Source organism: Gambusia affinis, linkage group LG19 (genome assembly GCF_019740435.1).
Source record: "Gambusia affinis linkage group LG19, SWU_Gaff_1.0, whole genome shotgun sequence".
Classification (NCBI taxonomy): Eukaryota; Metazoa; Chordata; class Actinopteri; order Cyprinodontiformes; family Poeciliidae; genus Gambusia; species Gambusia affinis.
In genome coordinates, this window is record NC_057886.1 from 17124389 (window position 1) to 17150257 (window position 25869).

A 25869-nucleotide genomic window follows, 5' to 3' on the forward strand; every position below is an offset into this window, starting at 1 on the left:
AATAGTAAATGGTTTGTCTTGGACTCTACAGTGATCTGTCCTTTCGTGCAAACATTCATGCATGCAGCATGACACTGAGATAGAACTAAAATCAGAAAGGAATTCAGTTTTATAGTTTGAATCCTGTTCTAATCCAATTGTGAATAAAACAATGCATTCAGTTATTTATGTAATGAAAAAAAAGAAAGCAAATTTAATGTAACTAGCTTTTACAATGGGTGTAAAATTTTGAGTAGATACATTTTTCTCCGAGGTTTTGGCTGAGTGCTTTACACTATTTTTGACATCTTTATCTAGTGAAGCAGAATCTTTTTTAACAAGGAGCAGAGCTGGTTGTCTGTGTATTTTTCTTTCACCTTGTACTACTGCTATCTGAGTCTTTAGGGTCAGGACCCTTTGACAGATGAGAAACAGGGTCAAACTACTTTCATGTACATGGAGCTTTGAATCCACCTGCTGGACAGAGGCTCACTAGGACCAAAAGGAGTCTACATCTTTCATCTGTGAATGTGTTTGCACTATACGGTTTACAGATACTGTAAGCAGTCCTCCAGCTCAATGAAGCTGTATGAGACTGAAGCAGTGCAGCATCCACACACAGAGTTCTCTAGGCTGAGACAGGACAGGAAATTGTCAGAGGGATACCCTGTGGGAAGAGGGGTAGGGGTGCTATTTTCACTTTCAGATACACCTGCACACTGTAACACCTCCTCCTTTTACATATGGGGGCCATCAATCAAAAGACAAGAGAAAGACTAGAGAGCACCACCCGGCATAGCAGCTCACCAATAAAACCTCTATTTATCATTTTTTGTCTATTGCACGCACATGAAATACTGTATCACTTCCTCAGCTCAGAGTAGTTCAAACCACAGGCCCACCCGTGAGTTCAACCCCCCACCCATCCACTGTGGCCACTGTAGGTATGGGGGCGTTGGTTCCTCCTGAGTAGGACACAGACTGGCCTGCAGATGTATCAATGTTAACATGGCAGGCATGTTAGCAGCTTCAAAATCAAACTGATGAGAGGAGACCACCTATGAGTGAAAGTCATGCAGGTCACGCATCGTGTAGCATGAGCTGTCAGTGGACACAACTGCATAAGTTACAAGTAGAATCGCAAACATAGGATGCCCTTCGACGCTGTAAACAATCAGTAAGCAATTCAGCAAACGTGAAGAACTACAAACAAAACTGAACAATTAAAAGCTCGGCTGATTAGGGCACAATGACTGAAATTATGATTTACCCCAAGAGTATAAAGAAACAGTAAAAGCCACATTCCTCATATCCTGTCTAAAAATCCAGTCTTGACATTTCCTCATTGTTAAGTATTTTGCAGTTGCCAGAAGAACAGTATTTACCTGACTGCATTGTGCACTTCCAAGACTCAAGTTCTAACATGTCTTTGCAAAAAGACAAAGTCAATTAGGGCATGGATGACAGTTTGAAATGGAGGATGTTTAACAGATTTCACAGGGCCTTAACTCAATAGTTCATCTTTTGAATTAATAACAGTGGAGAGTGTGAGCTTGATTTGCTTGTCCAACATCACTGTCTGATCTCACAAAGTTTGTTTTCTGAACAAATAGTCAATTGTCCCCAATTTCCTAACCATTCGTTGCCAGGGAAAAGTCTGTAGTTGGAAATCATGGGTAAACACCGTATCAAAGCCTATGTATTTAAAATGTAATGCAATTAAAGATCCAATACTCAATAGTATGGGATCCAATAATCAGTTAATGGACTGATTCCAAGTAAATAACACTAATTAGTCTAACAATATCCTTGTAGGTTGGATTTGCTTTTCTTTTGATACAGATAAAGATCAATAAAGTCCTGAAAATCCAAAATAACCCAGAGAATCAGGTTGGAAAAGAGAAGAGAGGCAGAAAGAGTCAGATTGAGAGACTGGTGATGGACGAACAAAAGCTGATGTATAATTGGCTTCATCAAAGTGTTATTACTGTCACCACAAATGAATTGTCATCACTGCAACTACAGCTTGGACTTGAAACTCTACATGTTTTGTGTCCAGGGCATCCGAGTGGATTGTAAAATATCCAGACTAAGATCCTCTAATTAGTGTAATTACAGAAGAATTGGTGGGGTGTTCACTGAAAAGGAAGCATCAGCAATAGTGGAAATAGTTGGCAAGTTAGACGCGAGTGTTTGCAGTTCCTATCACCCCAGGCTGAGCTTAGAAGTAAATAAAGAACAGAGGTGGAGAAATTGATGTATTTTCTCTTATCTTTGTTTGTTGTACTTCTTTGGCAGTGCACAGAGAGTCCATTTGTTTTAGGTATCTTTGTGAGAGAGAAAAAGAGAGCGAGCAAATCCATTGGAGCATTGTTTACTTTTACACCGGTTCATCATCATCATTATCATCATCATCATCATCATTGTGTCCTTGCTTAAAACGTGTTTGCAGTGGGTATACTCAATCTCATACTGCATGGAAACTGAATTGTTAGAAAAGCTGAGTATGAGGCTTCCCGCAAAGAAGAAAATGATGAATGTATTATTTTAAGCTGGTGTTTAAAATAATACAGTTCACTCAGTTTCAGGCAGTATTAAGGCATTAAACATGTTCCTGTGGGGAAATTCATCCATCTTCTATAACTGCTGGTCCTTGTAGAGCAGCATGGGAGCTTGTGCCTGTCTCCAGTAATCACAGAGCAAGAGGCAGGGTACATCCTGGATAGTTTATCAGTCCTTCACAGGGCAACACAGTCATGTTTTTAGACTGTGGAAGGCAGTCAGAGTATCCAGAGAGAACCCAAACATGCACAGGAAGAACATTAAAACTCCAACAAAAAGGAACAATTCAAATCCAACACCTGTATCAAGACAACAGTAAATATTTTGGGAAGTTGTGAAGTATCACACTATTTTGGACATTTAAAAACATTCTTAGCTTGTTCTTTAGAATTCCTATGTAAACAGAGTATAGTAACCCAACTGATGACAACAAGAGCAAACAAACTGCATTAAGAAAACCAAGGAACCCACTACACAAGTCACTGCGAAAGTTGAGGATACCGTAAGTTTATAGCAGGGTTTGGATGTAGAACATAATGTCAAATTTTAGCGTCTAAAAATGACAGGAATAAGGCACAAAGATTGCGCCATAAAAAGCCCATGAGGACTCTGAAGGATCTACAAAATACAACCAACAACCCAATGTGAAGCCATCTTTATGACATTATTTCAATAAAATTATCTCGGACAAGTGAGAGAATCTGACACAGAACAGTTAATAGCTGCACAGATCATAAATCTAGCTTTGATGAAGCAGTGCCAAGAAGATAGTTGTTAAAAGAAAGCTGTAGGAAGTTTTCAAGCCGAATGGGTTACAGAAAACATGTCAAAGAAGGTGATTGGATTAAAAATAAAACCAAAGTGTGTCATAAAACGAATATTGTTCCATTCTGAACACACAACCCTGACAGTGAAACATAGTGGTGACAGTAACATCTGAAAGTAAGAAGCAAGCAGTTCTGGCTTCTACTTTCAGTTTGCAAGGGTTTGAATGCTGAAATTCTGTTTTGTCTAAAATCTTTAAACAACCTGCTACGTACCTCTCGCCCGGTACGTAGCTGGAGATTGGCACCAGCAGCCCTCTTGACCCCATTAGGGACAAGGGTGAACAGAAAATGGATGGATGGATGGATGGATCTTTAAACAACATTACTGCTTGTTAGTGTCCGTCATAAAGTCATTCTTTTTTCTGACCCTGCAAAATGCTAATACATATAATACCAGAGTTACTACTGCTTTCAGTGGTTTAGTAGATTTTATGAGAGAAGCTGCATCATTAACAAAGAGCCAATGGTGATTTGTATGTTAAGTTTCTAAGAGATCTTGTTCAGCCAATCCATCCAAATTCGATCTGGGTTGAACAAAATCACTGACTCAGGAGACACGATGCCCGGTGCTGCTGTCAGGAAGCAGCTGAGGCGTTCTTGTTCAGCTTAAGTGAATATTTGTTTCTGCTCTCTCACAGTGATACATTAAGCAGAAAGAGACAAAGAAGGAAGGCTTTAATTCAGTTTAAGAAAGAAAGCAAGAGATTAATTAGGATCGATTTTATGAGCTTGACTCTCCACTTCATTAGAGGTTAACTGACCAACACCTGGCTCTATCATTCTCTCTCCATCTTTCACTGTTTAAAAGCCCTCTTTGCACAGAAACACAAAGCTAACAATAATTCCTTCTTTTTGCTCTCGCCTTTTTTGTTCTCTGATGAATATGTTCCCACTTCTTCGACACGCAGCCCCTAGGGAGCAGCAATTAATGTCTGCTGAGTAGTCTGAAACTGCGTGAGAGATGGAAATGCATGCAAATGTGTGGGTGCTGCATGTGCATGGAGGCCTGTGGCAAGAAAATGTCATGTATGCATTTTCATGTTCTTGTATGAATTTCCAACAACACAGCTAAGAACTGCACACTTAAATTAAACTTAATGGCCAATACACATTGCAACCTCTCTGGTGCTGTGATCAGTTCTGCAAAGTCTAGATTTACTGTCACTCCAAGCATAAATTGTGTGTGCTGTAAAACAGACAAACAAAAAAAAAAAAAACCGACCGCATATGGGGGGAAGCGCTTACATTTCCTTTATAGTTTAATAAGTACTTCAAATTTCTAATTTGCAATCTGGAGAAATATGTTTGCAACTGTAAATATAATGAGGTGGTGCATTAATCATTGAAGGGAAATTAAAACATCTGCTCAAGCAGCTAATAATTGTCCTCACACTTTTTCATAATTCAAAATAGACATAAAGTAGCACAATATATTTAACAGCAGTGTCTTTTATGAGCCTCACAAAAAAATATTTTTTTCCTAAAAACAATTTTGTCTCGTGTGATCCGTTTTCCGACCTTTCTCTCTCTCTCTCTCTCTCTCTCTCTCTCTCTCTCTCCTTCTCTCTCTCGTTGTATGCTCTGATTATTATTTAATGTAATATGACAGATTTTTATTTTGGTCTCAGAGTCACACACCCAGTCAAATCAAATGGGAGAAACTGGTTATGCAATTTTAAAATGACAGAAAACCAGTGCGCTGCGTAAGTCAGCTTCAACCAGTGTGGCCCTTCATATTTCTAACCACAGAGAAAACAGAGCGGTACAGCTTTGCTCTACTAATCAAACATCTGTCTCCCTCAACCAAGCTAAAGTTAACCAAAGCAGGAAAACAGACCCATATATTTCTTGTTCACATTTTTAACCACAGCTCAACTGGGGAACTGCCCAAAAGGAGTAACCACAGACACTGTGAAATGTTCCATAAAACACCAGATATACTTAGACACGAAGAAACCTCAAGGCTCGACCACACGCTGCTCAAACAGCGGCTGAGATAAAAACACACAAATGAAGAAACAGATCTTCATTTTCCTGAATGAAAGGATGTCTAGCACTCAGCCAGTCGCAAAAGTGTGTTTATTTTACAACCAGCATTGGCCAGAGTATTAGACCTAACACAATCTCTAACAGCTAAATAACACAGTCTAGTGAATGTTATGAGGTACAGTTAAAGAAACAGTTTGGAGGATGAGCCATTGAAAAATGTCATAACCCTAAAAACATTTCTTCATAACGGGTCTTTCTTTACATTATTCATAACACATTTTTTTACACTTTGTTATATAGAAAAAAAACTTCACTGTAATTTGTTGAGATTTCATTATAGCTCAGTAAAATACACTGAAGTTTGTCATTTCAAGATGTAAAATGTGAACATATCCAGTGGCTACAAATACATTTGCAAGGTATTTTGAAAGAAGACTCCTGACATTGCTTTAAACTCTAACACAAAAAACGAAATTATAAAGAACTATGTCAGTGGTGGTTGATGCAGGCATAAAATTTCCAATACCCAGATTCAGAAATGACATAAAAATCTATTTGCCATTTCCTGGTTTGAACTTGCATGTCTAAGAAAATCAGTCAAAATTATTAGTAGTGATAAGTTTTGGCTTCATTTTTATGCTCTTTTATTGTAGCTAGATCATATAAAAGCTTTCAAATAATCCCCAGAACATCCCCTGACCATATATTTTAAAATTCCTTTTTAAATAAGCAAGCACAGACATTTTTATATCATGCAAGCAGCCACGCCAGTATTAACTGCTGATGCTGATGTGTGCTCTGGAGAACAAGATTAAGTCAGTTGGAGCTGACTGGACAAAGATTTTGCCATGAGGTTATTTAAAATTTTCTCCTCAAGATAAGAGACTTTAATCCTGCCAGCTTGTGTTGATGAGAAATCAAGCCAGGTCAGAATGAGGTACCTGCATGCCTTTCCAAACACCAACACAAACATTGTCTAATATGACTTAGAAATAAAGTAACATTCTTCATTTCATGAACAATATGATTTTCACACGAAGCATTCATGACACAGATACCGATAAGAGGCAAATCATGCCTAAGCAGCATGACATTTAAATGTGAGATGAAACAGGTTACCTTAGATGAGGAGGTTAGCATTCAGAAAAAGGTGCATGTTTTGTTTATTTTCTGATGTGATATGATTAAATGTTGAATCTGGCTCCAAAGAAATGCCTGTGCATAAAAACAAACACACAAGCACACACGATCTTTCATCCAAGTAAACACGTTATCCCACTAAGATGTTTTTCAAGTGGGAAGATAATTGTAAGTCCTTAAAGAAAACGAGTATGGTGAATCAGCAGGCGTTGGAGTACAGGAATAGCTCCTGGTCTGTTTGGCTTTTGGGAAGTGTAGCAGACATTCTCTCATACTGCTCCTCATAACAATGTAAAACACAGAAACTTGTGTGCTTTTGATGACACACATGTTAGACAAGGGTGACCTAAACGGATTCAGACTCCTCAGATTGCAGCAAAAGAATGAGACAGTTAGAGCCCCGCTGGCATGAAATTAAAACAATCATGTTGGTCTTTCTCTGCAACACATCACCACACATGTTGGAAGTCACTTTGAATCTGTCCTTGCTGATTCAGTTGCTGTCAACGAGATGGTTCTATAGATATGCTGGGGGACATTCTCAGTGTGCAGGCTTGAGAGGTTGAAACAATGTTTCTTTACACTAGAAGAAAATGCTAAAAATGTCAACATATAGTTTGTTTCAGAGGAATGTCTCCAAAATCCACCCATTTGTCCATTTTCTATATTTGCTTAATAAATGCACAGTCCTGAGAGGGAATGAAAACTACATCAACACCAAAACAGAGACATGACAGATGGAAAGTTATATTTAATCTAACTATGTTGGGGAAAATAGTGTATACTCTTATACTGTGGAGTGAAAACCAACCAAATTTAGGGCATGTTGCCCTAAATATTGTTCCCAGCCCTGGGAACAATATTGGTGTACCTGTAGTACACCAATCCAGGCCTGGACTGATGTACTACAAGTTTTTGATTATACATTTGACTCAAGACATCGAGTTCATTTTCTCAACCCAAAAAGTGAATTAAAGGGATCAATGTCTGACAATTACCCCATAAAAGAGGTAATTATATAATAATATAACAATAACTCAAACCCTGAATTTTGAACAATAAATATATATGTTTTTAAAATTTTATCTCTTGATCTTCTGTACAGTTTACCAGGTCACGGATGAGGCAGGGAACACCCTGAACTAGTTGAATCACAGGGCGACAAAAGATACACAGGAATTGTTTAATCTGTTGTCACATAGTGTGAGAGGTGCATCTGGCTGATTGACGTTGTAATAGCCAAAGAAGACTTATACCAAATATACAATAAGCTAAGAATGTGAAATTTTAAGAAATAAAACTTCAAAGAAAGAATGTTGTCAGATTTTTAGGGAAAGAAAGAGACATATACTTCTTAATAGATTCAAAACTTTTTTTTCCCCAAAGTTTGCTTTAAGAGAATACAACCAGTTTGAAAATTCATTTGAGCTCATTTAAAAAAGGAGACCAGTCCCTGCAATAAGAACAGAATTTGGTTTAATCTATCATTGAAAATGCTTTCAGTATATAGCAATTACAATAAAAAAACTAAATTAAAGCAGATTTGTGAGCACCATTGTCTGCTTTTAAGGAAACTGACAGCTCCCTCTGCTTTAAAGAAGTTTGGAGAAAAACAGCCTTTGATATTTGATATTGTTAAATGGCTTAAGTTTAAAAAAAAAAAGCAGTATGGATCAGAGAACACCACTGACAGCTGATGAGGCAAAGGAAATCAAACAGTCCAATTAGACTGTTTGACAGTGTAATGCTTTAAACTGTTTAAAGCATGATGTCATCAATGAGATTCTGTATTTTCAAAGATATTAACATTCATGCAAATGTATGGACACACTTTACATTAGTGCTAGGAGTGAGCTCTATAGAAAGAATAAAAAACAGGTATATCAATAAAGGGAGATGAAGAGATTGCTGAAGTGTTATGTCAGAGCAGGGTTAGTTCAGTTGTGCGTCTGGATGTGTGTTGTTGTATCTAAGAGTGAGTATCCAGCTGCATTATCCACAGATCAGTGATGGTGTTGATGCTGGCATGCAAGCTGTCCTTGCCAATAAGCTGCCCCTGCATCTATCAGTGCCTGCTGCACTCCTAGTGCCAGCTCCGATTAGAGGAAGGATTACCTAGAACTGAACGTGCTCATTATTTATGTTGCCATGCTACACAAGGGGACACACCGTGAAAGAATGGAGATTATTTGGTTTGAAAAAAAAACAACAAAGTCAAAAGGTTTCTGGCACTTTTGATGTTTATCCATCACACAAAACCACCAGGAAGAAATCTTATGAGTGCAAAATAACCCTGAAGGCACAATAAAAAACAAAATCACAGAGAATAACTCATAAAATGCTGTAATTTGGAGAAAGAGTAATTTGTTATAAGATATCTTGCTGCAAAACATCCTCCATCTTATTATTACTGAGTCAGGGACTTACATAAAGCAACAAATGGTGAAACTTGCGAGCTCAGAAGGAAAACATCTCAATGATTTACTGAAACTTTAGGAACATTTTTCACTTTACTGAACCTTACATGATTTTAATACATAAAACAATACACTATAGTAACGTACACAAACAATAAATATGAAAACTAATGCATCAAAATTCTGACTAAATTAAGGTTACCTTCAAATCCAATTTATTTCTTCACATATTTATGGAAGTAGAGAAAATCCTGCAGCATTGTCAGATTAAGATTTATCACAACTGAAATGACAGAAGATCTATTTCCGAGTGATTCAATCAGGTAAAAGTAAACAAACAGAAACACAGACTTATTATCACTTCTACTATACTGATACAGTTTAGACAAGAAATATATCTAAATAAAAAATAATGTGCAAAATATTATAGCTTCCATCACCAAACCTTAACTTGGGGAAGATGTCTGGCCAAAATGCCTGACATAACACAGAAGAAGATGATGCCTACTTTGAGTTGTGATAGTGATCCTTGAGAAATGCTTTGACTGCTATGTTGCTGTATAAGCAGGTTTATCCATAGTCACAAAATCCCCTAGAATCACTATCCATTCAGTGTCCATCGGAAGCCAGTTGTTGGTAATGGGTTTCTAACCTGCAACTAAACCATTTTTGTCTGGGTACTGATCATTAGTATGCACATAACAGGCAAAATATCTTAAATACAAAGCTTGACATGTGTGGGGAGTTGCATAATTCAGTATTTCATCAATAACTAAACAAATCCTAGACAGGATTTAGTTCCACACAACTCCATAACATATGCATGTGATTCAGATCTAAATTATTTATTGTCAAATATGGTTTAAACTTTTTTGCATCTTTAATACAAAATATAAGATCTGATTCTTCCAACTACAGTATCTCCATATCTATGAATGTGGTGGTTTGAAGTGTTTTCCACATGATGTCCATGATGTACATGATCATGGCATCCATTTTCACTTGGTTGAACTCTGCAGTATCATCTGTCTGAAGGAGCTGGGTCAGAATATCAGCGACTCTGAAAATGTTTTCGCCAGTGTTTTTCGACTAATGAATTGTGCATTAGTCGAAAAGTTGGAAAGGATTAAACTTCTTGCTTTCTGTGGAAGGGAACAATTCAATAAAAAAAGTTGTGTGCAACTTTTCAACTACTGCACATGAACATTTATTCAAAAGCACTTAAATTTGTGCCAGACGTGTCTGAAGCTGCAAATGTGGCCTTGCTCACATGCAACATAAGTATAAGTGAAATCATAATCAGGAGCATGTGAGCAAATTTTCAAGACTTTTCTCATGCTGTGTCACCCTTGATATTACCACAAAATCAGAGCAATCAGAGAGAGGCTTTTCCACCCTGTGCCGGCAGAGACTGCAAAAGCAGAGGCAAAGAGTGAGAGCAGCAGGAGGGGTGCTGATGGGAAGCGAATGGTAACAGACACACTTCTGTAACGTGAACAATATGCATGTCATGCCTTTGAAGAGGATGTGCTTATGGCTTTCTTAACCCTCAGGCACCTGCAGCATGCCTTGCAGACGTATTCAGCGATGGGATGCCTATCAGTATAACATTGACAGATGAGGCTAACTGAGCATGAATGGCGAAGCATGGAAATGAAGAGACACATCCAAGACCATAAATCATCACTCTGTTACCTCTCTGTGGTATCTGGGTCACATGCAATCTTTTAGAGCAAAGAAACATGGTGGGGAGACATTGAGGTAGCGATTTGATTGATAGAGTGCAATTACAGCAGTACACAAGGAGTGGTGCGTGAACACCCATATGCACATATTTTTCAAGTCCACATGGTGATCCCTACAGAAAACCACACTGACAAAGTTGTTATTAAAGAGACGAAAAAATTTAACCCATGAACTCTGTGGGGGGAAAAAAGGACATTAAACATTCGTCTAGAATGAGATCTACCTTATGAGCGTGCTACTTGGCACAGCAAGCACAATCAAGACATACAGGGACCTGTACGGTGTGTTCCTTTAGGCATGTGGCTAATTTCATATTTGAGGTGAGAAGGTCAAAGGAGACTGCTAAGGCTGAGGTTTGAATAGACTCATGAGGAAAAACTTTGCAGCATGTACGTGTGTGGTGACATGATATGGTGCTAAAAGTACCAGATGTTTTCTACATGCAGACATGAAGCAACACACACTCTTACCCCTCCTGTCATACATTTTATGACACATCTTTCTAATTTCTGTCAGCTGAAAGACCCGAAGGAACCTGTTAACACGGTTAAACTAGGCTAATTAGGAAGCTGACAATTTAAGCACTGGGAAAGTGTGTGGGGATGTGAGAGAAGGCACAATTGTCTGATGGAGTGTTATGTGCAATTATATGTACGTCTTGTCAATTGCGTTCACAGGAAGTTTAGTGAATCAATCAGGTTAACACACATAATTAAAGAGCTATTAATGACAAAATTCTCTGCTGCCACCCTCTAAACAGCCAAAACAACTGAAGTGACTCCATGAGGCAAATAATTATATCACCATATCAATTATTCATCATGAGGCAGTAAACAGAATTGGCATGCTCTTTATGACTGCACAGACACACCGCGCTGTGGTAATGTAGCCTATCTGTTTCCATCTGTATTTTGGGATAAGACCTGGGATTAAGGGGCCTTTCCATCACTGCCTTGAAGGTAGCAGCAGAGCCAACTGATGTTCATTAATCACTTGCAAAACCACACTGGAGAAATAAAAACGCTGACAGCTATGGGACTGTGAAAAAGTACTTCCCACCTGACAGATTTCTTTTATTTTTGCTTGTTTTGGTCACACATACACATTTCAGATCATCTAACATATTTTAATTGAGGATATAATTTATTAAGGAACAAGGGCAAACAGACCAACTTGACCCCAAGTGAAACAGTAATTGACACTTACGTCAAATTGTAATTTCAAAATTAGTACCACACACCAAAAACACAAAAAAATATTAATTTTGCTGACTGTCAGGAAATCCTAAGGAAGACTGTCTCACCATCAATTTGTGACGTTAGCTCCAGTGTATTTTGGTTATAATTCAACTACCATAAAACATTTACAGTAGTTGAATTAAATCAATCATTCAAAGGAGAGTGAGTCAAAGTTTCCCCACACCAATATTAAAACCCATTCCCAATTGTTCATGACAAAGACATTAGGTTAAGCAACCAATTACTTTTTCATATTCAGGTCCAGGTTGGTTTGTAGCATGTGATTTAATAAATGCTGTATGTCAGACATGTACTATTACACTAAAGTTCATTGTAATACAAATCTTTCTTAAGAAATAAAATTTTTTAATTTGAAACTTGTCACTTGGCACCAGATAAAATCGGTTTATGCCAAATTAAAACTTTTATTTGATGTAAATCACAGTTGGGGATTGACTAGTGTATCAAAACACAAATCATACCACAAACCATGCCTTCCAAAAATCAATATAGACTTTTACTCAAAATTATACGTAATAATCCATACACTATGACATGTTCATAATATTCTTATGGTGTTAAAGATTTACATTAAGAACTCATGTTACTAACTTATGTTTTACCTGTGGAAGTGCAACGCCACAAAAAAGTATCAATGGGTTTCAATGCAATAAACATTTATAGTGGATCTGGCTGGAAACAAGCAGTTAAACACATCAATGGGTCAATATGAAACTGACCCATTGATGTCTTCAGTGCAGATTTGTTAGGCCAGATCAGCTTCTGTACAGTCTGCGCTCTTAGAATAGTGTGATGGCTTAGTGGTGGTGACAAATGAGAATGTCAGTGGTTGCAGCAACAGTACTATACATAGATACTACAGGATAGAAAGCTTTACTTTACAGTCACTCTGAAAGATCTCTGTGGCTCACTGCTCCTTCCTGAGACGATAATGTTTCAATCACCTAAAAAAAAAAAATAATTAACTCAAACAAGCTGTTTTCAAAGAGTTTGATCTTTCAGTTTATGAGATTTTGATCAATGTTTGGATAGCGTAGTAAAATAACTTCAGGTTCTTGCATAAAGAAATGGAGACAGAAAAATAAATTGCTTAGCATATCCTTGGAGTCTGAACTCAATCTTGACCTGAGATCAAAAATATTGAAGTAAACTCCCAAGGACATACTTCTCAGGCCACATTATTTGGAAAAGCCAAGGATTGTTCAGGTCATGCTTAGTACAGAGAGCATGAGAGAATTGAAAACCCAAATAAGTCTGGAGCTGTCCATCTTTGTTCTAATTAGGGATGAGATTAGTTAGTCATAATGCCCACTTCATCCATCCCACAAGTATCCTGTCAAGAGAAATCTGACAACGTCTTATCAACCAGTGTGTGGGATGATAATTTAGTTGACTTTTTAATAGCTGTCAAAAATCAAATCTGGCCTGAGTCTTTCAGTCCTCCAGCTGTTAAACAAATCAGTATGAGTGAGACAACATCCTCTACCCACTGCTAATCCTGATTAAGAAATCAACTATCTAATGATTTCAAAGAGCTCCTCATTAACTTTACCAGCAAAGATGTTTGGATAGAGCAGTCACATTAATCATAATAATAACAGAAAATGCAATCACAGATATCTGAAAATATTGTCTAAAAAAATAAACAGCAATAAACTACATATTGTATGGGCCAAAATGTGAGGTAAAAAATCTGATCACAGCCAGAAGAAAACTTTATACCAAGTTCCCCTATAATACATTTGAGGGCGACACACACTGGCAGCATATAAATATACTCCCTAATATTTTCTATGGAGTAGTACGCACTGGCAGCTTATGGTTGACGGCTCACGTGCCAAACCACAGCACCCAGTGATCCTTTTTGAATCTGTTCCACTCAGGAACATCAGAACTCCTGAATTCACAAATGCCTCTGCCTTCTGACTGAATCTTGGTTTATTTATTCTATGGTTGTTTTGTAATGCTGTTCCTGGCGTAAAAGCAGTTGAAAATGAATAAAAAAGCTTAATTTTGAGAAGATACAAATGACCAGCAATTTTGTTATTATAGGAACAATAGCAAAAAAAGATATTTACTGCCTAGCAATTTCTCACTAGGTTGGCTATTCTGGTGAGAAATCAAGTGATGATATAAAACAACAATGCAAAGCAAAAATTTTAAAGATGTTTACAATATGATCACTCATTTTCCTGGTTTGAGTTAGTTTTCAACTCCCAGTTTCACTTAGCTTTAGAATGGCAGATTGTTTGCTCTTAAACTAATCCTACAGAATAGAAAAAGGGTTACTTCTACAGTGTTAGCACTTGCTTTAGTTACAATTATTAGGCAATATAAGGGTCTCTATCTAACACAGAGATTTGGACAGTATCATTTAGAACAGGGTAAGTCTGTTCTACCTAAATTATTGCACCTAAATTAACACAGTTCACATCTTCAGCACTATAAGAACAACACCAGATAAAGCCAAGAATCCATAAGAAGAAAGTACAGCCTGTGTCATATTCTAAGGTTTAGCATATTTTGTGCATACCAGTGATTTTCAGTGTATTTAAGGTATTTTTGAGTTGTGCATTAAGTTCTAATATCAAGGAATCTGCGTGTGGTTTGATGTAACTGAAGTTTTAGTAACACATGAAAACAAAAGATCAATTACTGGTTAAAACCACAGCACTGATAGAAAATATACATCATTTTTGCTATGATTACACAGTAGTTGCTGATTGTCATTTGAAATTGTTTTGTTCAGAAAGCACACAAGTAAGAAATTTCCCCCAAAAAATAATTTACAAAATACCATTGGCCAATCATAAAGTTTCTAAAGCTGGTCCCAGTTTTACATAACTGCTCAGGTTACTCCATAATGCTTGTTATTGCTTTAATGACTCATCTATGACACTGAAACACTTGGGTAACTGCTTTTTATTTGTTGTGTATTGAATTTACAGAGTACATTTTGCTAGTTGTGATTCTTCATTAGATAAAAACAAAGTGTGATATTGTTTAACATTTAACAAGCTTCTAAAGTGTGAACTACCCATATATTGCCCATATGCTCATTTTGCTCAGAAATAATCCTTCTGTCTAGATTTGGGAGAAACTTTCAGCTTGAGCTCACTCACAGCTATTATAGGTTCATCTATTTTAGATACAATTTATTCACATCCATCATTACATCAACCAGGTCAGAGAAAAAAAGAAATGTTGGATTACTGATGCAAACAAGCACAATAATTATGATGGTTGACGCTGTCAAGGTAATCACTGAAAATGTCATGGTAAATAAAAAGGCAGAGGAATAAAAGCTTCTCTTTACATCCAAATGAAAGAGAAACGATTTCTGCATGTTCACCATAACTACCCAGCTCACAAATGATCTGTCCATTGACAGGAAGCACACATTAATTCTTCTACCTATTACGCCATTATCACCCTGTTACTCACAAACTCATTCAGTTACACACATCCACTGGGAGAAAGCAATGGCGTGGCCATTACAACCTATTTTGCTCCACAAATGATAACAGGAGCAGAGGTTGTTGAGTGTGAGAGGAGAAGTGAAATCACTTTCCCAAAACCAAATGAACCACCTCTTCGAAACACGAGGGACTTTGATTGTCCCATTCCATCAAAGAAAGAAAAGGAAATATGGAGGAAAGTAGAAGAACATAATGGGTGAAAAAACATGCCTGGTTCATGCTCGGAGATGGGATAGCAATGAGATGCCATCATACAGCAAGTGGAGTTGGAGTAGTCCAGGACTGATGAGCTGCTCTGATTGGCTGCAGCAGATGGTGAACACATATGCACACCAGAGGATGAGGAGGGCTAATGATGCGTGAAAGAGAATTGCCCCCTCTCATCCACAAAGGACAGTCACTCCACTCGTCACATGGACTACACTTATTCGTTTGACTTTTGAGTAGATTGTAGGGTCATTTGAGTTTTTTGTGCATGTTTCCACGTGTGTAGAAGTCTTTGTTTAAAAAAATCCAAATTAAATTTATTATGCCAATAGTACATTTTAATCATTTAAATTGTAAATATGTAGCTTGCATTCTTGTTTACTGATGGCAAAGGGCAGAGGATGCTTTATTAAAACATTACTAACTCTGTTCAGAGGTCAGTTTTGTGAAACCATATCAAGTCAGAATGTAATTTTATTTTAGCAGTTTTGCTATCCAGGAGTAAAAGAAAAAAGAAAAAAGTGGTAACAAGGGTGATTTCACGGTTAATTTTGGCATTGTGACCAACAATTTAGTCACAAAAGCTGCTTTTTATAGGTAGAGTCAATATTAGAGCTTCTTTCTCAAGTGAGCTTGTTTGGTTTTTGTAAACTTATGTACCACTCATTTTGTGTCTAAAGACATTTCCTAGTAAAGATTTCAACAACCACTTTATTAAAACACTGGCTGATAAGAAATAGTTTGTAAGAACATTAGAAATGTTCTAATCTTCATAATCATTTTATTCCAAGATTTTCCCCTAAAATCTTTACAGCGATGGTACCCATTCCCTTTAAAACCTTTTAGTCAGAATTTTTCATCTCTACACATATCAGACATGTCAGCATGTAGTGCTATAAATATGTTTTTTTAAATTAAATTCTTCCTAAACTTGAAGTTCATCTTTGTGACTATTGTGCAAAAACTAACAGGTACAAGGTATTGAGCAGATGACCAGGTCTTGAGGTGCTTTGCGGGCAGGTATTGAGGAAGAAAAAATGCATTTAAACAGATTGTGAGGTAGAAGAACAGATTTTAACCTGTGGTAGACTGCAAATATTTCACCGTTTCCCTCATCCTCAACAGGATTTTAAGTCCTCACAGGGTAGATTATTTACCATCTGTTAATCATGAGGATAATGTAACCTCGACCACCTGGTATGGACGCCATTGGCGGCAAGGGAGAACAGGTCAGAGGATAACAGTGAAGGAAATGGGCTAAGAAGGGATGTGAAAAGCGAAAGACAGGAAAAGGGTGTAAAACTTAAAGTCAGAGCCCTTTATAGCCTGTGATGAATGTGGGGGCAAAATGTCATTAAGATACTGATCTATTGCTTTTCTCATCCAGTACATCTTTGGCTCAGAGGGGAGAGATGCACTGATTAGACATCACTCAAAAAACAGCCTGTACATAGCTTGACTCTCTCAGAACATCCTTGTTTCCATCTTCTCCTTCTTAGATTGTTCTTTCTATTCTTGCACTTATGTTTCAGTGCTAATGTGTCTCTTCATCCTGAGTAAACAGATAAACTCACTGAGACTTTATAGCTAATATCATATTTGAAAGATTTAAGGTAATTGGGGTTTTGATAATGGGTAGATATAATGTAGGGCACACACAACGGCGCATGCTTCCAAACGATAAAGAGCACACACTTTATATTGTAGGTGACCTTCTAAGTAAAGGTCAGTGGCTTACAGGCCTACAAAGGCTTTGCATGCAATTCAAACCATTTTCCATCTCATCTGTTGTCACTTAGTCATCCTGATTAACTCATCAGGCAAAAGATAGAGCACCTGTTGTTTAGTGTGAGTGATAAAATACCTGAGACACGCAGGTTTAATTTATACGGATTGTTTGGATTATGTATCGTTTTAGCTCCAGATATTCCTACTTACTCATTTACATGGAACAACATGTTGCATTAGAGAATTAAAATATGACAAAGACCACAATAATCTATAATCAGTCACCAGTGAGAAAAACACTGAGCACTTACAATGCCTATCATATTTAGAGGGTAAAGATGTATGAAAAAAACCTAAACAATGAATTACCTTATCTCTTTTTGCAGTAACAATTTTACAAAGAGCATTTTACAAAAACCCATCTTGTTAGTCATTAGAAAAATTATTACTAAATCTGACTGAACAACCTCATGCCAGGGATCTTTAACCATTCTTTTTTGTACAATCTCTCTAGATTTAGAGTAGATTCTTGGTTCCTCTATTGTTCTCTCATCTCTTAAGCACACTTCTTAGATTTGGAGTCTGGGATGTTCATAGAAGAGTACAGATTTTGGGTCTGGCAAGTCATTTTTCTATTGACCTGGCTATATCTTTTGGATTATTACTCATTTAAAAGTCAAATGAAGACCTATTCTGATTCTTTTTGAAGAGTGAATGCAATTTGTATTTACTTGAAATAAACAAATAAAGAATGAATGGATTTATAGGGTACCAATAATTGTCCTTTGAGTGCTGATGTATTCACAAATAAATAAAAAATTAGCAAAGCATTTAACATGGGATTTGTTTAATCAGCTGTATAAATGTTCTTAAAGGTTAATTTTTCTTTTTAATTTTCAGTTTGAAATTATGCTCAAAAGTTTTTGTTTTTGTTTTTTTTTTCATTTTACATTATCTGGGGTACTGATAAGTATGTCCAGCACTGTATTTCAGACTCTTTTCCCACCTTCATCCAGAAGTCATCTGTGAGTCATAGATGCTCAACTCCTCCACATTGTCAAAAAAATCCCTAATCTCAAGCATTTTAGAGGATTAGTTTAGCTTAAGTTTATACACATGCAGGAGATGCACACGGTCACACACAACCACAAAGGATTAAGCAAGGATTGTGTCACTCAAATTATTTTCATGGGAAATACTGTCTGTGTATGTGGCTGCAGGAGATCAAATTAAGGCATAATGTCTGGCTCTGAGAGCCTGCAGATAGACTTGGATAAACATGACTGTTTCTTAAAATAGCTACTTGATTTTTTCAAGTAAAAATAAATAATCTATATTTACATGCCAGGAGATGTAGGGATAATCTTTCTCACAAGGCAGACTTTCCAAGAACTTGGTCGAAGCTTCTTGGTTCAAGCTAAATTACTTCTCAAATGTGATATGTGGAAACACAAAATATATATATAGTATTTTAGTATTTATATAGAAAAAAAAATTACACATAGTCAATGTGTACATTTTTCAATCAGATACCAACCTGTACATAAGTGATGTGACTAATTTTATCCAAATAATTTAAAGCTTACACACAGAATGTTGAACAATTTGTTTTAATGTAAAATAAAATCCAAACAAGTCTACACATGGGCTGCCAAGGACCCTGCCTGGAAAAAATATCTGATTCATAAAGACAGGCTCTTTAGTTGATGGCCTGCCAGCATACTTGTTGCTGTCTCACATTATTTTTTTTCTTCCTTAGCAGAGATGAGAGTAGCTTGATGCGTCACAGACACCACAGGCCAGAGAACTGATGTGACTGTTGCTTAGCCTTATTCAGGAATGAAAAGCAAAAAAAAGATATGTAGTGAGTTAGTGGGCAGAGTTTTCGATATTTCTTCCCCTTAAGTATAAAATTGTGATGTCACATTGCAATGAGTCAGTCACTGAACAGCTACGAGGTTATAAAATAAAACTTAAATTGAAAAGTTAGCTTGAGATAGCATGGGAGGAGTATGACAGCAAGCAAGGTCACTCTCTTGCTATAGAGCAGGGTGCCCACTCAGTCCTTAAAAGATGGTGTCCTGCATATTGTAGATATTTTTCTCCTCCAACACAGCTGATTCAAAGATTTCAACTTTTTATTAGCACATGTAGGATACAAATCCTACATGTGTTAGGATGTGTTGGTGTTCTGAATATATGCTCTTCATCTCAGACCTTTGAAATGGACAAGTAAATTGGCAAAGAAACTTGGGGCAAGTTGAAGGCTCATCCTACTGGAAATAAACAAAATTCATGCTAGAATACTAAGAAAAACAGTAGATTTAGGCATCTAATGTGGTAAAACAACCTGCTGCATCAAAATTAGAAAGAACTGAACATTTGTTTCAATTAGCTAAATGCCATTATACTTTAAGGAATTTGTTACTTTCTTTCAATTCATAAGTTTATATTCTCTGTGATTATTATGCCTTTAAATTATTCTGGCATTTACAAAATGCTTAGCTTATTTTGACTGAATGTCAGACAGAGAAAAAGGTTATGGATGTTTTTTATGCAGCATATGTAAACATCTGATTTCAACTGTATGTCTCTAACTGTCTGCAAAAACTTTCTATTGACAACATATATTTCCTTGATTTGCCCATTTGGCACAATTTAGTAGCAATAGGTAAAAGCGGTTGCAAAAATTTATTTCCAGTTGGGATCAACATAATATTAGAAAAACGCATACGTCCATACAGTTCATCAACATGTTAAATCGTGCACTAAAAATATTGGTGTTAGTTAAGGTCACTTTCTGAAAGTGCCGCACAGCTCCTCCCTGTTGTGTTTGTTTTTTCTCTAAGGGTGGAAGGGAATGGACCCTGACAGTCAACCATGCATGGAAGACCAGTCTGTTGTAATTTAGAGGCTTGCTTATTTAATAAGCTTGGTCCTAATTTATTTATGCTGTGTTGTACTTAAATGGAGAAGGAACAACATTTAGAAAGAAAAAAAACTCTCAAATTTCTAAGGAGAGATTTTTAAAGGCTACTTAACATGGAGGGATTTCTATCACTTATTTTTCATAAACAATGTAAACTGCAGAATTTCAGTCTGGCAGTCATCATCAATTATTTTTATGTGCTTAAGTTTATGCACAGAAACTTATGTTTTATGTGAAATAGATTAACAGAAAAAGATTAACTACCTAATCCATCAGACACCAGAAACAGGTTTTTGTCCCTTGTAGAGACTCTTTTGGATTGGATCTTACTTTTGGAACTCCAAATCATTTAATCTTTTTGAATTGGTTAAACATTGAAGAATATTTGCTCTTTCAGATTGTCTACCTCCACTCCAAATACAAGCAATTACAACTCCCATCAGGAAGGAAAAAAATGCCTTCCCGATGCCTTCCTATTTATATAGATATGAATGTAAACCCATAAATGAAGACTCACATGAATTAGAAAAGAAAAAGCTTTGTGTTTTTCAGCTTTAGTCTTGATAAGCTGAACTGCAGAAAACAAGCACCACAGTCCAGTCGGGCAAATGGTTTCTCTGGCCACAGAGATAATCATTACAATCATTAGGATTCCACTGGGCTTTCCTCAAATCACTGGACACTCCATGTAATTAAAGCCAACCTGCCCCGCTCGAGGCACACTGGCTTGGACAAATGTCTTCACATAAAAGTACATTGTTTCTTTATTGGCTGAAGTAAACTTGAAACAAGATTCCCACAACTCTGGCCTTATTTTTAGACATGATAACAAGATGGCAGAGTTGAGCCACTCTTGGTGGCTCAATCCTTCACTCTCTTCCAAAATGGAAAAATTATACAAATGAAGAACCCTTTCAGTGGCACAAGATTAGATTTAACTTGTTTGTTTCAACAGGTCTTGCATTGACAAAAAGAATAAGTGGTTTGCAAGTAAAATGTGCATGCCCAGTTTAAATCCAATTTAGCCTGTGGTATTATGGCTGAGAATATGTGTTGTGGACATGTATGGCACAGCAACAATGCTCCTAATTTCCATAATCCTGCAGAAAACGTAAACCCTAATGAGCAAGAATTTAAACGTTTTGAAAGATTGTTAAAAGTGCACCTTCTGATGGTAGCACATTAGGTTGTTTATCAATAAAAATAGACTTTTAACAGGGTTTGGAACCTGTGTTATAATTATAGCATTGGCAGATAAACACTTGTACCACTACAACATTCTCAGAATTGTTTAAATTTGAATGCAAAAAGTAACTAAACTGAATCAGATACAAATACCCAACTGCTTTTAACACCAGTGCAGAATACTTTATTATGTAATCTATAAAACAATCGTAAGACATATAGACTAGACAGAAGGCAGAGAAAAAGAATGGCCTCTCAGAACTGCTGAAAAAGCATGGCAGGCTGAATGATGGGACAGTTGCACCACAAAAAAGAAGGATGGAAAGCAGGAGAAGTGATGCAGCGAGTGCTTGGGTTTATACGCTGGAAAAAGCTTTCAGCATGAAGACATGAAGTCTGTCTTCAGAATGCAGTACCTTCTTTCTCCATCTCTTCAATTTGTAAGCATTTCATGTGCATATTATTATCTAATCCCTTCCCTCCTACACCTCTTCCCTCTGTGCTGCTTCTCTGGGTGGCCGGTAAGGGGCCAAAGATATTTCTATTGGTACCTCACCTCATTTGTTGTCCTGATGGGAGGCATGAGAGCATGGCAGTATACAGACATGGAGGCTGTAAGATCGTCGGTATAAGAGACAGGTGGGTTGACATTGAAGGGCGAAGAAAAGCAAGACAAAGACAGAAAGAGAATGACAGATACTATAAAAAGATAGACAAAATGATCAAATCTACACGAGCAGGCTGGGGTTCAGCACACAGCACATTAGTATGAAAATAGAAAGCAGCAATGCAAATGATGTGAGTCATTTGTGGTCTTTGAGTGCTAATTTAAAAAGCAGGTAACACTGATTCATTCTTTCCTGCGCTAAGTGACTAGATCAACCAAGACAATCCTATCTCCCAGCACCTCCTCCACGTCGAGATGCTCAAGAGTCCACTGATTCATCCTCTCTGCTGGTAATGCCATGTTCTACATAAGAAGCTATATGTGTGTGGGGGCGTGTGAGTGTGTGTGTGTGTGTGTGTGTCTGAGAGAAAGCAAGAGAGAGAGCTTCTGGACATTTTGGTTGGTGGGCAGTCAAGCACTACCTACTGATTCACTCCAGTGCAGGAAAAGAGGTCCACACATCATCCCCATGACAACACTGCTATTGCTTGCCAATAGGAGCACCTCCACCTGCAATTAGATGTGGCCGCTGATGCTTTGCACATTGTCAACGAGAAAGCGACTAGAATATCATATAATATGTACTACCAAACAACAAAGCATGAACATCATCCTCTGAAAATACCTTATTTAAGTGTTCCAACATCAAAGAGGAAATAGATGCCAGTCCCTGTTTGCCTTGACCTTCCACTGCTGGAAGTCCTATCATCCAGCTGCAAAAAGGGGTTTAAACCTGGAAGCTTTGCCATCCATATGGCACTGCACTGCTGGGAATGGATTTAGCATATGCGTGTCTCTGTGTGCAGCGGTGGGCCACGACATGCCAAACCCCCAGACTGGCACCACTCTGTGCAGAACCTAATGGTTGTGCTATTGCTTTCTAAAGAGGGAGAGGGTTGGGATCCCCTGACAGCTGAACATGCTTCTAGGTGTGGGATACACTGAGAGAGACAATGACGGTTAATCCAAGAACAGATGAAAGAGGAGTAAAGTTTGGAAACTCTTGGTTAGGCTAGGTGGAATGTAAGAGGAAGGAATGGTGGAACTTTATGTACAATTATACATCTGTCACATTCTGTCACTGCACCAGGAACAACAAGACCAGCAGCAGTTTTAGAAGCCAAGCAATCAATAAGGTTTATTTGAAAACTAAGGAGAGATGATAACAAAGCTGGCCACTTTAGAACGTAACAACTACAGGATTACTTTATTGGGATTTGACCCAACACATAGTAAACCATAATTCTAACGTGAAAGGAGAAATATATACTTTTCAAATATGTATAATAAAAGTGCATAATTGCATTTGTATCCAACCCCCTTCACTCTGATATCCCTAAATGAAATACTGTGAATGTGAGAAACTCTAGTCTAATTTTAGACCTGCTATCAATGTCTGCCATCTCTCAATTTGTGAAAAAGGCTTTTACTTAACATATCTGGAATTAGTACTAACAGCCATATCACATACCCTTTACATTGACTATAAATCCAAGTAGTTTAGTTGGTCGTGGTTTAATTTCAGTAAGCAAGCAAGTTCCCAAAAACCCTGATGGAGTCAAATGAAGTTGAAACACCACACTTGTTCCCAGCTAAAACAATTATCTTCTCAGCTCCCTTGTTTAATTGGGATTGACATTTAAATGAAGGAGGTAATATGTGCCAAGGACAAAGTATGCAGTGTTAACAATTACGATACTGCCTAATGGGGCATGCCAAAGTTATTTTGAGTGCATGTTGTGGGAGAAAGAATAGGGCGTACTCTATTAGCCAGAAACCAGAGCAAATCCATGAAGTGGGACAAGGTCAGAGCCACTCCTTCATTCCTAGATTTGCAGCTCAACATCCAAGCACTTCAAAAAACACTGAGTGGGATCATTAATATCAACACTAACCCAGGAGAAGGCTTTTAGCATGCATAAAGTGGCTGTCAAGGATATGCTGTCATTTATGTAACACCTCTTTTGCCACACTGAAAGCCGAGCGCTAAGCAAGTTTAGATAAAATCCTAAGAAGTGCCAACAGATTGAAAACTCTTTTTTTTTTCTTCAAAAAGCTCTTTCTCAGTTTTACAACATATTCTGTTTTCTCTTTGATAGAAAGACAGAAACTCTAGTACTGAGGAACTTAAATTAACATCTGGCCTTACAAAATCAAAGCTTGGGCAAGGAAATTAGAAGAAAGCGCACTGCTCTAGTAATATGTGTCTTAAAAGCTCGAGACAGCAAAAACATGGCAGAGCACAGGAAGGCATATGAGGTGGAGGAGGAAGGTAAATACTAAAATACAGAGCTCCAATGTGTGTCCTTCCTCCGATCCAGTCCCTATGCCGCTTTCCCTCTGAAGGCCTCAGTGTATCCTACCTTGAGCAACCAGGAGAACAAGGTGCTGTCTGTGAGGAATCTGTCTACCTCAAAGCAGATTTCAAAGGTATGCTTCTTGGTTGGATGTGAATACAAGCCCAGGAAAAGCAGTGTGGACCTAATTCAAAAAGTTCACCATGATGGAGAAGTGTCATCACATACTCTATGAAGCTAGGCGATGACCCACATAACAGAAATCCCAACAAAGTTGATCTCTTTCACCTTGAATTGAAGCCAAATTATATCTACAAAAATAAAAGTACAAGAGAAACAAACAAACAAAAATTATCTTAATGACAAGTGATTGACAATAATATTATCATAAAATAAGCTTTTAGAATATGCTACTTTATAATGCAAACTGGATTAGAGGCCCGTATTAAGATGCATTAGTCTGTTTTATGGGTTTCTGATATGAAATTATTTTAAAGACAAACTTTTGTGACAAATTCTCTGGGAATTTGTCCCATAGAGGAAAAATACCTCTATGTGAATTTCCCCTTAATGGGACAGTGAAGGATATTTCTATTCTATTCTGTTTGCTGAAAAATTTTTAATAGATATTAGATTAGGTACTAAATTGTGCAATTACAATAATAAAACCCAGGTTAGCTTCTGGGTATAGTAAAAATAAAGATGCAAATATCATTTCTCATTTGAAAATGAATGTTTTTCTAAACCTCCATGATAAAAAGCAAAAATATTCAAGACTGAAAGTCTCAGAAATACTGTTTAAATGGATGACATGCAGGTCAGGTACATTTAAGGAAAGCTTTAAATGTCTGTCCTCTTCCTCGTTTGATGGAAAAAGCTTAGACATCTCTTCTTCTCTATTTTTTATCACACCCCTTCTATGACAGCAGCTTCATTGTGAACGTTAACCCAGCCCAGTGGCCCATGGCTTGTCAACAGAAATGTTTTCTAAAGCGGCGCACTGAGAAATGTCCCCCTTCTGTGAGTGTGGAAAAATATATGATTCAATTACAGGGTCTGTCAGGCTGTCATGAGACTGTGATGACCTGGACTGGGCTGCTGGGAGAGACAAAGTCAGTGATAACTAAAGCAGTAGAAGTGGGGTTCACCCTCTCATACAGCAAAGTTCAATTTTGTCTTTAAGAAAATACATGACAGTATTTTCAACACCGCTCAGGAAACGATGAATGGGCTGGAGAATCTGTAAGTCCCCAATCAGCTAAGAAATGGGGAGAGACATGGTGAATCAAAGCAGTTAGCAGAACGGACTCGCTGGATCAGTGAGTCAATGTGTGCGTCAGCTTTTTTTCTGAAGGGCTAAGAGGGATTTTAAACTGGAGGAAGAGGAGTTAATGTGTGATCTTGGAGAGCACAGAGCTGGCCTCATCCACTCTCAGCCCACCAGTTTGACACCGATGA

The 25869-nt window shown here is 37.4% G+C and overlaps 1 protein-coding gene across 3 annotated transcripts in view; it reads right to left on the reverse strand.

Annotated features, from left to right (window-relative positions):
- znf385c (zinc finger protein 385C) overlaps positions 1-25869 on the reverse strand; it is a 133142-nt gene that overhangs the window by 99879 nt on the left and 7394 nt on the right. The window contains exon 1 of one of the 3 annotated variants that reach the window (XM_044100056.1): positions 12797-12812. The exons of the other annotated variants lie outside the window; for them this stretch is intronic. The gene's annotated coding sequence lies outside the window, so the exon portion shown is untranslated. Of the gene's footprint in view, positions 1-12796; positions 12813-25869 lie in introns of those variants that run through there. 3 annotated transcript variants of the gene reach the window in all.